Raw genomic sequence first — 15,631 nt, forward strand, 5'->3', positions numbered from 1 at the left:
TGCAGCATATCGAGATGGTATTGCTGTATATAGCGCCACTTAGCAGGATCACCAAAACCACCTTTGAAAGGTCATTGAGGCTCTGCAGAAGGCAGGCCTCGCTATCAAGGCCAGCAAGTGCCAGATAGGGCAGGGATCAGTTTTATATTTGTAGTTGGAGGCCAAGTTCAACCCTTACTACCCAAGATCCAGACTATTGTGGACTGGGAGGCTCCAAGAACCGAGACAGAAGTCAGGGCATTCCTTGGGTTGACTGGGAACTACAGGAGGTTCATGACGGGGTTTGGCACCATTGTGACATCCCTCACAGAATCGACCTCCAGGAAACAAGCAAAGAAGATTAACTGGACAGTGAGCTGACAAAAGGCTTTTGACACCCTAAAAGAAGCAATGTGCTCAGCATCCATCCTCAAAGCTTCAGACTACTCTAAGAAGGAATTGTTCAGGCTGATTCCTCTGTTAGACATAGGAACAGGAGTACACCCGTTAACCCAGTTGAGACCCGGGTAGAGAATGCAAACAAAAAACAATGTCTCAACCGGTAAGCATTCACAAGGCAATCAAACAAGAGGAATTAATCAAAAGGAGAAAAGGAAAAAAGGGAGACCACAAAGAAGTTGTAGGAAGACCAAAAGGTTCTTATTTGTAAGTAGTTATAACAGCACTACAGTACCTTGTTTGTATAAGTAACCATAAGTGGGTTGTGCACTAGACATGCTTGTGACAGAGAACGGCGAGTGACACAAGGAGGTGAAAAAGCAGCGTGAGCAGTGCAAAAATACAACAAAATTGGTGGTCAATGACAAAAAGTAAGGCAAATATTCCGCTTCAAATTATTTAGATTGACCACATTGAAGCCAGACATAATGCTGGGTGGTCAACGGCGTTTCGACCTGTCTTAGTTTAGGTCGTCATGAGGACCAGGTTACTTGAATTTGTTATATCGCTGAATAGTAAGAGAATGGTCCAAGTTGGGGGGCGAGGGAGGGAAGGCTGCCCAGAAGGTATCTGGAAGAGTAAAAATCTGGTGGGACAACATAGGACTGAATGCGGTCCTCATGGGATGCAAAGGAATTGCAGGTATGCGCAGCAAAACGATGTTATGCGCGACGTCCCGAAAGGTTAGAAAACATCGGCCAATTTGTGGCAGAGGTACTGTAGTGTAGTTCCTATATTCCCAATAGGCTCTACGCATTGGAATAATATATCCTATAGATTAGACTTAGGACTGAGGGCGACTATGTCTCTATCGAATATATAAAACTTAATAGTGAGTGCCAGCTAACTCAGAGGTCACAAGAAACTTTCTTGAATACACAAGAGGGGATTCGTTTCTGACAACCGCATAAACATGACGACTTTGTTTCCCAAGAATAAGAAATATATCTCTAGAGTCACGGAAACAATAGATAAGTATTTCACTCAGTCAATCGTGCATGCTTCGTTTCTACAGAGGTGCTGAGAAATAGAGAGACGGGCGTTTTCAATAAAGAGGGTTTATTGAACAGTCTTCTTTCTCACGCAAGAGAAGTGAACTGCTCCAATCATTATGCAGACTGCAAAGTATAATGCGTACAGCGAGAACAATATGATAAAATAGTACTGTAAGAGCAATGTATGGTTTCTAAGCCATATAAAAAATACATACATAACTAACAAAGACTAAAAATACTCAACTGGGGCTTCTAAAATACGCCTACCCCAATGTACCTAACCTAAGTCTAGTACGCGGGAAGAAGTAAGTATTGTGTAGCCTAGGTTTAGTTTTATTTTGCCAATAATCTATCCAAGATTTCTCTAGGTTCCAATCAGCTCCTTATCTTAGTCAGAATGAAGGAGGTCTGGTATCTCTATCTCGGGACTCGATTTCCCAACACCCCGCGAGGGGAGCTTGGAAACACTGGAGCTGGATTCTTGGCAGGAAAAGAGACAGCCTCCTGATCAGTGCGTCAGCTGGAGGGTCGGCTTCCTTCGGCACTTGCTGTAGCGAGCTGCGTCGGGCAAGTAGAGAGTCGAACTGCTTCGAACCACCGTGTCTTGCTAGAGCAAGTGAAGGTATATTTATACCTTGAAGGTGTCTTGGAATGCCATAGTTTGATGTAAAGTCAGGCATAACAACGTCAGGAAAGAACCCCTAGGGAATAGTTGTTCTGTGCTAAGGACATGAGGTCTTGGACAAATCAATATTCGAGCAAGGGGAAGTTACCTAACTGCTTAAGCCGATTTTCCAAGAAGTCGTTGTGACGTTTGGTACGGGTGGAAGTAGCCACGCCTGTATTTGGACTGCATGGGCTATGTCTAAATAAGGGCTTGATTTCTATGCCTCTATAAGGGCAATATGAATTGTACCTATATAAGGGCATGAATCGGGAAAATTCACTCAGAGCCTAAAACGCCACACAACAGTACCGATGCTTGCACCATTACCTCGGGCACTGTCGACAGGACGCTGCATTTTGCCCATTTGCCACCATTTAATTATGGCCTCCCGCTCTGACCGCGATTGCTCCCCACGGCTCAGCCTTGCATGTTCCCAGTATCTCTCTGCCCTCCAATAGACCCTAGTGCTTATAGAGGTTTGTTGACGCGGTGCTTCCGTCCACTTCACTCTACATTGGATTTCCCACACGAGGACAAAGCAGTCACTGGAAAACTTGGATCCAACAACGGGCGATGTCGAGGTGAAGTTATTTTGCTCAGTAGAGCCCGCTACGGATCGGTTAGGTGTATGTGGGTGGCAAAGGCTTTGAAGATGCACGGAGCTCTAGCACAGTCCATCCAAACCCAATGGCGGAAAAAATGAATCTAACAATGGAGCCATTGAACATGCGCATTCTCCTTTAGAGGAAGAGACTTGGGTATGTAACGTTTACAACGCAATTTTTACAACGCACTACCATTACAACGAAACTTTTACAACGCAAAATCCATTACAACGCATGCATTTACAACGCAGTCATTACAACGCACACCACTACAACACATACCATTACAACGCAGTCATTACAACGCATACCATTACAACGCATAACTTACCATCCAACACTTACCCTACTGTTGCACCCCCTGGAGTTAGAATAGTAATTTTAACCCCTACACTATCCAACACTTACCTTATATGCAAAGTAGTGTAATGCGTCGTAATGGTATGCGTTGTAAATGTACTATGCGTTGTAGTGGAATGCGTTGTAAAGGTAGTTTTAAAGTATGCGTTGTAATGGTATGCGTTGTAATGGTGTGCGTTGTAATGGATGTTGCGTTGTAAAAATGCGTTGTAATGGTATGCATTGTAAAAGTGTGCGTTGTAACGTCATACATCCAGAGACTTGACATCACGTCAGCAATAAAAAGACTTCTTTGAGACAAATACGTTGAAAAGCCCAAGCCCAAGACTAGATGGCAGGAGTGTGTATAGCATGTTTATCTGCAGCCAACACATGCTATAAATAATATTTTCTCCCAAAGAAAAAGAAGCATTAAAACAAATCCCAGGGGAATTCCAGGGCTGGCGTGGTTACAGGCAGGCTGGGTCCTGGACCGGGCGCTTAGACTCAGTGGGACGCATATGGAGCTGATATAGAGAACAAGTGAGCATCCAGCCAGGGCACTGGTGCCATACTGGCATCATGCCAGTGATCAGGTGAGCATCATCCCAGGACACTGGTGCCTTACTGGACTCGTGTCAGTGATCAGGTGAGGATCCTGCCAGGACACTAGTGCCTTACTGGCTGTGTGCCACTGCATAGACGAGCATCTTTTTAGGACACTGGTGCCTTACTGGAATTATGTCAGTGATTAAATGTGGGTCCAACCAGGGCACTAGTGTCTTATCGGCATTTAGTCAGTGCTCAGGTGACCGTTCAGCTAGGCCGCAAATGCATTACTGGCATCATTTAAGTGCAGGTGAGCATCCTGCCAGGACACTGGTGCCTTCCTGGCATTGTGTCAGTGATTAGGTGAGGATCGTGCAAGGACACTGGTGCCTTCCTGGCATTGTGTCAGTGATTAGGTGAGGATCGTGCAAGGACACTGGTGCCTTACTGGCATTGTGTCAGTGATCAGGTGAGGATCGTGCAAGGACACTGGTGCCTTACTGGCATTGTGTCAGTGATCAGGTGAGGATCGTGCCAGGACACTAGTGCCTTACTGGCCTCGTGTCAGTGATCAGGTGAGGATCGTGCCAGGACACTAGTGCCTTACTGGCATTGTGTCAGTGATTAGGTGAGGATCGTGCAAGGATACTGGTGCCTTACTGGCATTGTGTCAGTGATCATGTGAGGATCGAGCAAGGACACTAGTGCCTTACTGGCCTCGTGTCAGTGATCAGGTGAGGATCGTGCAAGGACACTGGTGCCTTACTGGCCTCGTGTCAGTGATCAGGTGAGGACCGTGCCAGGACACTAGTGCCTTACTGGCATTGTGTCAGTGATCAGGTGAGGATCGTGCAAGGACACTAGTGACTTACTGGCATTGTGTCAGTGATTAGGTGAGGATCGTGCAAGGATACTGGTGCCTTACTGGCATTGTGTCAGTGATTAGGTGAGGATTGTGCCAGGACACTAGTGCCTTACTGGCCTTGTGTCAGTGATCAGGTGAGGATCGTGCAAGGACACTAGTGCCTTACTGGCATTGTGTCAGTGATCAGGTGAGGATCGTGCAAGGACACTAGTGACTTACTGGCATTGTGTCAGTGATTAGGTGAGGATCGTGCAAGGATACTGGTGCCTTACTGGCATTGTGTCAGTGATTAGGTGAGGATTGTGCCAGGACACTAGTGCCTTACTGGCCTCGTGTCAGTGATCAGGTGAGGATCGTGCAAGGACACTAGTGCCTTACTGGCATTGTGTCAGTGATTAGGTGAGGATCGTGCCAGGACACTAGTGCCTTACTGGCCTCGTGTCAGTGATTAGGTGAGGATCGTGCCAGGACACTAGTGCCTTACTGGCCTCGTGTCAGTGATCAGGTGAGGATCGTGCAAGGACACTAGTGCCTTACTGGCATTGTGTCAGTGATTAGGTGAGGATCGTGCCAGGACACTAGTGCCTTACTGGCCTCGTGTCAGTGATTAGGTGAGGATCGTGCCAGGACACTAGTGCCTTACTGGCCTCGTGTCAGTGATTAGGTGAGGATCGTGCAAGGATACTGGTGCCTTACTGGCATTGTGTCAGTGATCAGGTGAGGATCGTGCCAGGACACTAGTGCCTTACTGGCCTCGTGTCAGTGATTAGGTGAGGATCGTGCAAGGATACTGGTGCCTTACTGGCATTGTGTCAGTGATCAGGCGAGGATCGTGCCAGGACACCGCAGCACCAGGTGTCAATGTTATAAGCAGACACCGCAGCACCAGGAACTCCCACGTACTCAGTGATGTCAGTGACTACAGACACCGTCTCAGATGAGCTTACCAACGTTAGTGACTCATCCATTGAATATAGAGCTGCTGACTGTCAGTGAGTTGCCCATTGGCTGAAGATGAAAAGTCCCTGTTGACAGTAACTCACCCACTGATTTCAGATACTTCACTGATGTCAGTCAGTCGCCCGTTGACCGCAGACAAAAACCACTGACATCAGAGAATCACCAACTGAGTTTAGACCAGGGGTTTGCAACCCATTCTTTATGTGGAGCTCCCAGTCTACTAACAATGGTGCCCACCGTCGGTGGCACCCGGCTGAGCTCCCAGACGTCAGGCGGGGAAAGCACCAGAAAAGTAAGGAAACGTGCTGTACACAAAACCCACACATGCCCAATGAAAGCAGCTCCAGCACAAGGGGCGGAACCACAGCAAATATCTTCCCCCCTCAGCTTGACTCTCTGCCAGCAGCTTTAAATAGCATTTGCAAATGGAACCATTTTCTCTCCATCAGCAAAGCAGAAAAACAAACGTATTTTTTATCGAATATTCCATTTTGTGCAAACAAACTCATTTTCTGAGGAGAAAAAGATATGCTTTTGCCGACAATTTACTCGTTTTCATTTTAAGTGGATACGGTACCACACATTTGTTGGTCATTGACATCGGGTGCAGATGCTTCAAATGTCCTGGTTTCCAGTCCCACCCCCCTGGTGCTAAGGGTGCCCTGGTGGTCCATTGATGCCCTGGTGGTCCATTGATGCCCTAGTGATCCATTGATGCCCATTGATGACCTGGTGTTCCATTGATGCCCTGGTGGTCCATTGATGCCCTGGTCATCCATTGATGCCCTGGTGGTCCATTGATGCCCATTGATGACCTGGTGGTCCATTGATGCCCTGCCCTGGTGGTCCATTGATGCCCTGGTGGTCCATTGATGCCCATTGATGCCCTGGTGGTCCATAGATGCCCTGGTGGTCAGTTGGTGCCCTGGTGGTCCATTGATGCCCTGGTGGTCCATCGGCACCCTGGTGTGCCCTGGTGGTCCATGGATGCCCTGGTGGTCCATTGGTGCCCTGGTGGTCCATTGGTGCCATGGTGGTCCATCGGCACCCTGGTGTGCCCTGGTGGTCCATGGATGTCCTGGTGATCCATTGGTGCCCTGGTGGTCCATTGATGCCCATTGGTGCCCTGGTGGTCCATGGATGCCCTGGTGGTCCATTGGTGCCCTGGTGGTCCATTGGTGCCCTGGTGGTCCATTGATGCCCTGGTGGTCCATTGATGCCCTGGTGGTCCATTGGTGCCCTGGTGGTCCATTGATGCCCTGGTGGTCATTGGTGCCCTGGTGGTCCATTGGTGCCCGGGTGGTCCATTGATGCCCTGGTGGTCCATTGATACCCTAGTGGTCCATTGGTGCCCGGGTGGTCCATTGGTGCCCTGGTGGTCCATTGATGCTCTGGTGGTCCATTGGTGCCCTGGTGTGCCCTGGTGGTCCATTGATGCCCTGGTGGTCCATTGGTGCCCTGGTGGTCCATTGATGCCCTGGTGGTCTATTGGTGCCCTGGTGGTCCATTGATGCCCTGGTGGTCCATTGGTGCCCTGGTGTGCCCTGGTGGTCCATTGATGCTCTGGTGGTCCATTGATGCCCTGGTGGTCCATTGATGCCCTGGTGGTCTATTGGTGCCCTAGTGGTCCATTGATGCCCTGGTGGTCCATTGATGCCCTGGTGGTCCATTGGTGCCCTGGTGGTCCATTGATGCCCTGGTGGTCTATTGATGCCCTGGTGGTCCATTGATGCCCTGGTGGTCTATTGGTGCCCTGGTGGTCCATTGATACCCTGGTGCACCCTGGTGGTCAATTGATGTGCTGGTGGTCCATTGATGCCCTGGTGGTCCATTGGTGCCCTGGTGGTCCAGTGATGCTTTGGTGGTCAATTGATTCCCTGGTGGTCCATTGAGGCCCTGGTGGTCCATGGGTGCCTTGGTGGTCCATTGATGCCTATTGATGCCCTGGTGGTCCATTGGTGCCCTGGTGGTCCATTGATGCCCTGGTGGTCCATTAATGCCCTGGTGGTCCATTAATGCCCTGGTGGTCCATTGAGGCCCATTGATGCCCTGGTGGTCCATTGATGCCCTGGTGGTCCATTGATGCCCTGGTGGTCCATTGATGCTTTGGTGGTCCATTGATTCCCTGGTGGTCTATTGGTGCCCTGGTGGTCTATTGGTGCCCTGGTGGCCCATTGATGCCCTGGTGGTCCATTGAGGCCCTGGTGGTCCATGGGTGCCTTGGTGGTCCATTGATGCCTATTGATGCCCTGGTGGTCCATTGGTGCCCTGGTGGTCCATTGATGCCCTGGTGGTCCATTGGTGCCCTGGTGGTCCATTGGTGCCCTGGTGGCCCATTGATGCCCTGGTGGTCCATTGAGGCCCTGGTGGTCCATGGGTGCCTTGGTGGTCCATTGATGCCTATTGATGCCCTGGTGGTCCATTGGTGCCCTGGTGGTCCATTGATGCCCTGGTGGTCCATTGAGGCCCTGGTGGTCCATGGGTGCCTTGGTGGTCCACTGATGCCTATTGATGCCCTGGTGGTCCATTGATGCCCTGGTGGTCCATTAATGCCCTGGTGGTCCATTGAGGCCCATTGATGCCCTGGTGGTCCATTGATGCCCTGGTGGTCCAATAATGCCCTGGTGGTCCATTGATGCCCTGACGGTCCATTGAGGCCCTGGTGGTCCATTGATGCCCTGGTGGTCCATTGATGCCCTGGTGGTCCATTAATGCCCTGGTGGTCCATTCATGCCCTGGTGGTCCATTGATGCCCTGGTGGTCCATTGATGCCCTGACGGTCCATTGAGGCCCTGGTGGTCCATTGATGCCCTGGTGGTCCATTGATGCCCTGTTCATACCAGAGGCATCGCTGCTCCAAAACTAGCCCCAGCACTGTCAGGACCTCACACTGCATCTGTCGTGGCCATTATTAGCCAGAAGTGGCCGACATTTGCTGATCCAGGTTCACAATAGTCCTCGATAGCGGCGAGATGCACAACGAAACCAAGAATAACCAAAATATGTCCAGGATGGAAAGGGTTATGAAAGCCCCCTTGCTACGCCAGAAACTCAACCGTGACAGGGATGAACCCATTTGATATGGAACTGCACACCTTTGGTGAACCTAGACACGAGGCCTAGCTTGTAGGGAACACCCATGTTCATCAGGGAGACACACAATGCCAAACAGACACAAATAAAGGTGCACATGTTAGTATACACACAAAGATGCATGCAGAGTGAGGCCCAGTAGTAGATCTGGGATCTGGAGCCAGACACTGCTCTCCTCAGCTCCTGTAAACAATAATGGGCTAACCCTGTGTCCCTCAGAACCTGGGTATGAAAATGCAAAAATAACAATGGGTCTTTCAGGGATAAAACTATTCCTTTGAAGACAACAGAACAATCAAAGAATAATTGCTTTATCTAAAATAGAAGAAATCATGCCTTCGATCTCAACAAACGCAGTGATTTGCCTTCGATCTCAACAAACGCAGTGATTTAAAAGAAACAAATGCATTATGGAACACACAACAAAGAAACTGGGTTATATGTATTTTTGATGTTTATATAAATTATGGCATTTATATATATATTTTTTATATTTGCAAGCTGTCAACAAGGCTGGCAAAACAGGGTATGATGAACCGCGATATGTGTTAACGTGACATTTTAGTGCTCAGTGACAATGAATGTACAATCTTTACAAGGGAAAGTAAATGACAATGGCCAGAGCTTAAGGACAAACAATGACTCTGGCAGCCCTGGAAGTTGCTTATTGTTTTAGATCAGAGACTTGATAGGTCTGAACCATGAAGAATCGTCGACGTTTCGACCCTGACAAGGCTTAGTTAGGATTTCGTGGCGGGTCTTCATCAGGACATGGAAGGGAGAGACAGCCCTGTCTTAGATGGCGTCCTTCATTAGTTTAAGGGCAATCAAAGGATCTCAGATTACGCGACGTGCTCATCATCGGAGATCCGCAGTAGTCAGGAAATCTCTGGGGGCAAGGTATTCATGAAATGATCTTCGGCAACCGAACGGAAGGTTTATAACAATCAGCCGCGTGAGGAGGGAATCAATCTAATTCTCCGTAAGGTCCCAGGCAGGAGTCCTGGTGCAGTGCGGCCATGTCGCTGAAGTCTTGGCCACCTTGTACCTATTCATGGGAGACTCCTGCTAGTCGCTAGCCCCTTGGCTAGAGGCAACACATTGATGTCAGAGACTCGCCCACTGACGGCGGTCGAAAACTCACCAATGACACAACTCACCAATTCACTATAGATAAATACCCACTGATTTCACTGTATTCCCCAGTGACTGCAGGGGAAAGCTCACTGCTGTCAGTGGATCCCCCAGTGACTGCAGGTGAAAGCTCACTGCTGTCAGTGGATCCCCCAGTGACAGCAGGTGAAAGCTCACTGCTGTCAGTGGATCCCCCAGTGACTGCAGGTGAAAGCTCACTGCTGTCAGTGGATCCCCCAGTGACTGCAGGTGAAAGCTCACTGCTGTCAGTGGATCCCCAAGTGACTGCAGGGGAAAGCTCACTGCTGTCAGTGGATCCCCCAGTGAGTGCAGGGGAAAGCTCACTGCTGTCAGTGGATTCCCCAGTGACTGCAGGGGAAAGCTCACTGCTGTCAGTGGATCCCCCAGTGACTGCAGGTGAAAGCTCACTGCTGTCAGTGGATCCCCCAGTGACTGCAGGTGAAAGCTCACTGCTGTCAGTGGATCCCCAAGTGACTGCAGGGGAAAGCTCACTGCTGTCAGTGGATCCCCCAGTGAGTGCAGGGGAAAGCTCACTGCTGTCAGTGGATCCCCAAGTGACTGCAGGGGAAAGCTCACTGCTGTCAGTGGATCCCCAAGTGACTGCAGGGGAAAGCTCACTGCTGTCAGTGGATCCCCCAGTGAGTTCAGGTGAAAGCTCACTGCTGTCAGTGGATCCCCAAGTGACTGCAGGTGAAAGCTCATTGCTGACAGTGGATCCCTCAGTGACAGCAGGTGAAAGCTCACTGCTGTCAACTGCTGGACAACAGCAGGAGTTGCCAGGGGACCCAGGAAGGTGCTGGAGCTAGGCTGGAAGCGTCAAGGGTGGGCCTCGTCGCCAGCTGCACCCAGGCCCGAGAGAACCACCAGTATCAAAGACATGAGAACTATGAAGAGCCCAGATGAAGAGCCACTCACCTCAGGACCTGGAAGACCCTGAATCCCCAGAGAACCACCAGCATCAAAGACATGAGAGTGTACAAGAGCCCAGATGAAGAGCCACTCACCTCAGGACCTGGAAGACCCTGAATCCACGAGAACCACCAGCATCAAAGACATGAGAACGTACAAGAGCCCAGAGGAAGAGCCACTCACCTCAGGACCCGGAGGACCCTGAATCCCCAGAGAACCACCAGTATCAAAGACATGAGAACGTAGAAGAGCCCGGAGGAAGAGCCACTCACCTCAGGACCCGGAGGACCCTGAATCAACGGAGAACCACCAGTATCAAAGACATGAGAACGTACAAGAGCCCAGATGAAGAGCCACTCACCTCAGGACCTGGAGGACCCTGAATCCCACGAGAACCACCAGTATCAAAGACATGAGAATGTACAAGAGCCCAGATGAAGAGCCACTCACCTCAGGACCTGGAGGACCCTGAATCCTAATAGAACCACCAGTATCAAAGACACGAGAACGTACAAGAGCCCAGATGAAGAGCCACTCACCTCAGCACCTGGAGGACCCTGAATCCAGAGAGAACCACCAGCATCAAAGACATGAGAACTATGAAGAGCCCAGATGAAGAGCCACTCACCTCAGGACCTGGAGGACCCTGAATCCAGAGAGAACCACCAGTATCAAAGACATGAGAACTATGAAGAGCCCAGATGAAGAGTCACTCACCTCAGGACCCGGAGGACCCTGAATCCCACGAGAACCACCAGTATCAAAGACATGAGAACGTACAAGAGCCCAGATGAAGAGCCACTCACCTCAGCACCTGGAGGACCCTGAATCCCACGAGAACCACCAGTATCAAAGACATGAGAACGTACAAGAGCCCAGATGAAGAGCCACTCACCTCAGCACCTGGAGGACCCTGAATCCCACGAGAACCAACAGTATCAAAGACATGAGAACGTACAAGAGCCCAGATGAAGAGCCACTCACCTCAGGACCTGGAGGACCCTGAATCCCACGAGAACCACCAGCATCAAAGACATGAGAACGTAGAAGAGCCCAGAGGAAGAACCACTCACCTAAGGACCTGGAGGACCCTGAATCCCACGAGAACTACCAGCATCAAAGACATGAGAACGTACAAGAGCCCAGATGAAGAGCCACTCACCTCAGCACCTGGAGGACCCTGAATCCCACGAGAACCACCAGTATCAAAGACATGAGAACGTACAAGAGCCCAGATGAAGAGCCACTCACCTCAGCACCTGGAGGACCCTGAATCCCACGAGAACCAACAGTATCAAAGACATGAGAACGTACAAGAGCCCAGATGAAGAGCCACTCACCTCAGGACCTGGAGGACCCTGAATCCCACGAGAACCACCAGCATCAAAGACATGAGAACGTAGAAGAGCCCAGAGGAAGAACCACTCACCTAAGGACCTGGAGGACCCTGAATCCCACGAGAACTACCAGCATCAAAGACATGAGAACGTACAAGAGCCCAGATGAAGAGCCACTCACCTCAGCACCTGGAGGACCCTGAATCTCACGAGAACCACCAGTATCAAAGACATGAGAACGTACAAGAGCCCAGATGAAGAGCCACTCACCTCAGCACCTGGAGGACCCTGAATCCCACGAGAACCACCAGTATCAAAGACATGAGAACGTACAAGAGCCCAGATGAAGAGCCACTCACCTCAGGACCTGGAGGACCCTGAATCCCACGAGAACCACCAGCATCAAAGACATGAGAACGTAGAAGAGCCCAGAGGAAGAACCACTCACCTAAGGACCTGGAGGACCCTGAATCCCAAGAGAGAACCACCAGTATCAAAGACATGAGAACGTACAAGAGCCCAGATGAAGAGCCACTCACCTCAGGACCTGGAGGACCCAGAATCAACGGAGAACCACCAGTATCAAAGACATGAGAACGTACAAGAGCCCAGATGAAGAGCCACTCACCTCAGGACTTGGAAGACCCTGAATCCACGAGAACCACCAGTATCAAAGACATGAGAACGTAGAAGAGCCCAGATGAAGAGCCACTCACCTCAGGACCTGGAGGACCCTGAATCCCACGAGAACCACCAGTATCAAAGACATGAAAATGTACAAGAGCCCAGATGAAGAGCCACTCACCTCAGGACCTGGAGGACCCTGAATCCTAATAGAACCACCAGTATCAAAGACATGAGAACGTACAAGAGCCCATATGAAGAGCCACTCACCTCAGGACCTGGAGGACCCTGAATCCCACGAGAACCACCAGTATCAAAGACATGAGAACGTACAAGAGCCCAGATGAAGAGCCACTCACCACAGGACCCGTAGGACCCTGAATCCAGAGAGAACCACCAGCATCAAAGACATGAGAACTATGAAGAGCCCAGATGAAGAGCCACTCACCTCAGGACCTGGAGGACCCTGAATCCAGAGAGAACCACCAGTATCAAAGACATGAGAACTATGAAGAGCCCAGATGAAGAGCCACTCACCTCAGCACCTGGAGGACCCTGAATCCTGATAGAACCACCAGTATCAAAGACATGAGAATGTAGAAGAGCCCAGAGGAAGAGCCACTCACCACAGGACCTGGAGGACCCTGAATCCCACGAGAACCACCAGTATCAAAGACATGAGAGTGTACAAGAGCCCAGATGAAGAGCCACTCACCTCAGGACCTGGAGGACCCTGAATCCCACGAGAACCACCAGTATCAAAGACATGAGAACTATGAAGAGCCCAGATGAAGAGCCACTCACCACAGGACCCAGAGGACCCAGAATCCCAAGAGAGAACCACCAGCATCAAAGACATGAGAACTATGAAGAGCCCAGATGAAGAGCCACTCACCACAGGACCCAGAGGACCCTGAATCCCGAGAGAACCACCAGTATCAAAGACATGAGAACTATGAAGAGCCCAGATGAAGAGCCACTCACCTCAGCACCTGGAGGACCCTGAATCCTGATAGAACCACCAGTATCAAAGACATGAGAATGTAGAAGAGCCCAGAGGAAGAGCCACTCACCACAGGACCTGGAGGACCCTGAATCCCACGAGAACCACCAGTATCAAAGACATGAGAGTGTACAAGAGCCCAGATGAAGAGCCACTCACCTCAGGACCTGGAGGACCCTGAATCCTAATAGAACCACCAGTATCAAAGACATGAGAATGTACAAGAGCCCAGATGAAGAGCCACTCACCTCAGGACCTGGAGGACCCTGAATCCAGAGAGAACCACCAGCATCAAAGACATGAGAACTATGAAGAGCCCAGAGGAAGAGCCAGTCACCTCAGGACCTGGAGGACCCTGAATCCACGAGAACCACCAGTATCAAAGACATGAGAACGTACAAGAGCCCAGATGAAGAGCCACTCACCTCAGGACCTGGAGGACCCTGAATCCCACGAGAACCACCAGTATCAAAGACATGAGAGTGTTCAAGAGCCCAGATGAAGAGCCACTCACCTCAGGACCCGGAGGACCCTGAATCCCACGAGAACCACCAGTATCAAAGACATGAGAGTGTACAAGAGCCCAGATGAAGAGCCACTCACCTCAGGACCTGGAGGACCCTGAATCCTAATAGAACCACCAGTATCAAAGACATGAGAACGTACAAGAGCCCAGATGAAGAGCCACTCACCACAGGACAGGGAGGACCCTGAATCCCACGAGAACCACCAGCATCAAAGACATGAGAACGTACAAGAGCCCAGATGAAGAGCCACTCACCACAGGACCTGGAGGACCCTGAATCCAGAGAGAACCACCAGCATCAAAGACATGAGAACTATGAAGAGCCCAGATGAAGAGCCACTCACCTCAGGACCTGGAGGACCCTGAATCCTGATAGAACCACCAGTGTCAAAGACATGAGAACGTACAAGAGCCCAGATGAAGAGCCACTCACCACAAGACCTGGAGGACCCTGAATCCAGAGAGAACCACCAGTATCAAAGACATGAGAACGTACAAGAGCCCAGATGAAGAGTCACTCACCTCAGGACCCGGAGGACCCAGAATCCCACGAGAACCACCAGTATCAAAGACATGAGAGTGTACAAGAGCCCAGAGGAAGAGCCACTCACCTCAGGACCTGGAAGACCCTGAATCCTGATAGAACCACCAGTATCAAAGACATGAGAGTGTTCAAGAGCCCAGATGAAGAGCCACTCACCTCAGGACCTAGAAGACCCTGAATCCCCAGAGAACCACCAGTATCAAAGACATGAGAACGATGAAGAGCCCAGATGAAGAGCCCAGATGAAGAGCCACTCACCTCAGGACCCGGAGGACCCTGAATCCCCAGAAAACCACCAGTATCAAAGACATGAGAACGTACAAGAGCCCAGATGAAGAGTCACTCACCTCAGGACCTGGAGGACCCTGAATCCCACGAGAACCACCAGTATCAAAGACATGAGAACGTACAAGAGCCCAGATGAAGAGTCACTCACCTCAGGACCTGGAGGACCCTGAATCCCACGAGAACCACCAGTATCAAAGACATGAGAGTGTACAAGAGCCCAGATGAAGAGCCACTCACCACAGGACCCGGAGGACCCAGAATCCCACGAGAACCACCAGTATCAAAGACATGAGAACGTACAAGAGCCCAGATGAAGAGTCACTCACCTCAGGACCTGGAGGACCCTGAATCCCACGAGAACCACCAGTATCAAAGACATGAGAACGTACAAGAGCCCAGATGAAGAGCCACTCACCTCAGCACCTGGAGGACCCTGAATCCCACGAGAACCACCAGTATCAAAGACATGAGAACGTACAAGAGCCCAGATGAAGAGCCACTCACCTCAGGACCTGGAGGACCCTGAATCCCACGAGAACCACCAGCATCAAAGACATGAGAACGTAGAAGAGCCCAGAGGAAGAACCACTCACCTAAGGACCTGGAGGACCCTGAATCCCAAGAGAGAACCACCAGTATCAAAGACATGAGAACGTACAAGAGCCCAGATGAAGAGCCACTCACCTCAGGACCTGGAGGACCCAGAATCAACGGAGAACCACCAGTATCAAAGA

At 50.5% G+C, this 15,631-nt stretch overlaps 1 protein-coding gene across 1 annotated transcript in view; it reads right to left on the reverse strand.

Moving 5' to 3' along the window:
- COL27A1 (collagen type XXVII alpha 1 chain) overlaps positions 1-15,631 on the reverse strand; it is a 1,232,768-nt gene that overhangs the window by 503,477 nt on the left and 713,660 nt on the right. The window lies entirely within an intron of this gene.

This window comes from Lissotriton helveticus, chromosome 5_2 (assembly GCF_964261635.1).
Source record: "Lissotriton helveticus chromosome 5_2, aLisHel1.1, whole genome shotgun sequence".
Classification (NCBI taxonomy): domain Eukaryota; kingdom Metazoa; phylum Chordata; class Amphibia; order Caudata; family Salamandridae; genus Lissotriton; species Lissotriton helveticus.